Genomic DNA, 2,938 nt, shown 5'->3' on the forward strand with positions numbered 1-2,938 from the left:
CCGGCTCGATAGCGGCTTAGTGGCCTTAAATACTCAGTTTCGTCTGTGCACATCAGAGTGGAGCAGAATAACTGCGACAATAACCAGGTCCAAATTGCCCGAGAACTCACTCGGGCAATATAAGCTTATACACGCGCAACAGCAGAATTATTGTCTACCTAAATTATCTGGATATTTCTTCCCTTTTCTTGCCCCTCAAAACCCGGCGAGAGACACGGAGTGCTTTGTCTTGAAGTTAGTGGAGTAAATTGTAGTTTAGGGGCTTAAACTGGACAAACAGTTGTAACACAGAGGAAATTCTCACCCAGATGGAGAGCTCAGCTGCGCCCTAAGTGTTGGGATCGCGGTTCCAACCATGACCTCCTCTTTGGCGGGAGACCCAACGATTTGTTTTTCAGTCATAAGGAGGAGGCAACATCCTTCTCTGGCAACATCCCCAGTGTTTACGTTGAGTCTCTGGACCTGCAGAGATACCACCCAACTAGGTGCCTTCTCTCTCAAATTGGGAGTGTCTCTGGGAATAAATTAAAGGCCAGTTATTTGCTGCCTTCCTAAATCCCTCTTTTTCTTTTGCCAGAGATGTCCCTATTGTTGATCCTTCCTGTGTAGACACATCATAAGAGTCAGATATTCTTTTGCCTGAATTTCCTGGGATTCAGACTCCTCCTACCCTCCTCTATCCAGACCCCGGCTCAACCACCAGGCCCCTCCCCCAGCTCATGCCTGCTCAAGCTACCCATCTTCGGTGGATGCTGCACTCTGTGGGGCATTTTTATGAGCACCCTAAGTCTTTGGGTCTCCTTCCTGTCCATACCCCTCAACTTCGCAAAACAACTGGGGATTAGGGGTAAAAAAGAGAATGGTATTTGATCTACATTCGCTAGTTTCTCTAATTATAGGAATAAAGAAAGGGAAGGAAAGAGAGAAAGAGATTTCAGGGCAGGAGGTGTGGCTCAGAGGCTGGACTTGGTGGGGGTCCCTAGGATTCCGGTACAGGCTCAGGAGGGTGAACGAGTCATTTGGAGAAGACTCCTTTGATAGGAGCCATACTGTTAGAAAAGGTAACAGGGGCGAGGGGAGGGAAGAGGCAAAAGGGTGAGAAAGAGAGAGGGCATTTCTTACGGAAGGCAGGGGTAGGTGGAGGTGCAGAGGGTTCATGGGCACATCTGGACTCTACTACTGGCCTGGGCCTGGGCTTACCTCTGGCATGGCCTGGAGAGAGTCGCTGGCTTCAAAAGGTGGAGCCTATTTTGCCAGTTCCAAGGGGTCTTTAGCCCCCTCTCAACATCTTGCAATACACAGTGTCATCTCAGAGTGAAGCCACAGGATTAAGATCACAGGGTTGAAGCTCTAGGCCCACCAACCCCACTCCATCTCAGCCCGTGGATTACGGGTTACTCTCACTGCCCCAGTTTCCAGCTCAGATCACCAGTGCCCCTATCCCAGCTTCTATTTGTCAAGTTCCTGCAGCACGGACCTCCTTTTCTGAAGTTGGTTTCAACTTCCTTTAGGCTGTCCACATTATTTTTATGGCCCCATGACTCCTCAAAGCTCCCTCTCCTCCCCCAAGTCTACCACCGCCCAATTTTCTCTCTGCTATAATTGCTTGGGACTGGAGATGGTAGCTCATCAACAGATCTTGGTTGCTTATACATTTTTTGTTGCCCCTGCAACCACTCTTCCTGTATTATTATTATACATTTATTATTTTTATTATTCACCTGAGCTGGAGAAAACAGAGTGGAGAACAGCTAGGAGGCTGGGACTCCCATTATTTTGGGGTAGAACTTTTGTTTTCAAAAAATCACATAATCATAATTCATGTTTTAATTATTATTATTATCAATATTAATATGATGAAGCAACTCTGTACAAGGACTATATAAAGGGAAAACGTGCTAAAGACAGATGTTTGAATAGGAGAGTACACTACAGAGAGCTGGGGAGGCAGCTAGGGGAAGGGCAACTATCCATGGGGACTACACTAGGTACCAGCGACAGACACAGAGAACAAGACACAGATTGACAGAGAAGCTCACAGAAGTCAAGTTTAAAGCACATGGAAAGAGAATATTGCATATCTTTGTCCCCTCACTCCTTTTGGAGTGTTCTGGTCTCTCTTCTCTATTAGGTTGGGAATCCAGTTAGTTTGGAGTGGTAGAGCTCAAATCCAGCACCCTAGAGCCCAGAGGTCACAGGAAGGGCTGCATAAAGGGGGTACAGTGGGTGACTTCATGCCCAGGGGAAGCCCACAGGAGACTGCAGACAGCTGGAGTGGTGGTAATTTGGGGGAACTTGTACATGGGTGAAACAAGTATGTGTGTCTGGGAAATTGTCAGGTGTCAGATATCCAGCGGGGGATGGAGGCATGTGATTGTATCTCCACTCTGCTGGGCCATGTGGGGACTATGAGGCTGCCTGCTTGCAAGTGCACTAGGGAGAGTGGGGTGGGCCCAGTGCTGTGCTGGGCTCAGCTGTGTGTATATGTTTGCCTTTGCCTCTGCCTGTGCAGAAGCTCTGTGCTGGTGGGAGAGTAAAAAGGTCAGTGGATTGCCCTTAGAGAGTTTGTTAGAGGAGACTCTCCCCATATGGGAAACACTCCAAGTCAGCAGGCCAGTTTCACACTGTCCAGGCTGCAGTTAATTCCCATCAGTGCCCTGCTTCTCACCCCTCTTTCTCCTGGAAAGGGCGGGACAGCAGATGGGAGGCTGGGGGACCCTTGGGGAGAAGGATAAAAATGAAGTGCAGAAAGGTTGATGGTTCTCTCACTGCTCCTTTCTCTGAAGCCAGCCCAGCATCTACTGGACTGGGGCTGGGGTCTGAAGGAGTCTGGATGAAAGGCCTTCCCACTCAGAGAAGCCATTCTCAGACCTCCAATGGGTTCTAGGGCTGTGCCCCTCCCTCTGCTCTGGTCCATGTGCTAGGCTGTGGAGGTTTG

Source organism: Colobus angolensis, unplaced genomic scaffold (assembly GCF_000951035.1).
Source record: "Colobus angolensis palliatus isolate OR3802 unplaced genomic scaffold, Cang.pa_1.0 Scaffold87, whole genome shotgun sequence".
NCBI lineage: Eukaryota > Metazoa > Chordata > Mammalia > Primates > Cercopithecidae > Colobus > Colobus angolensis.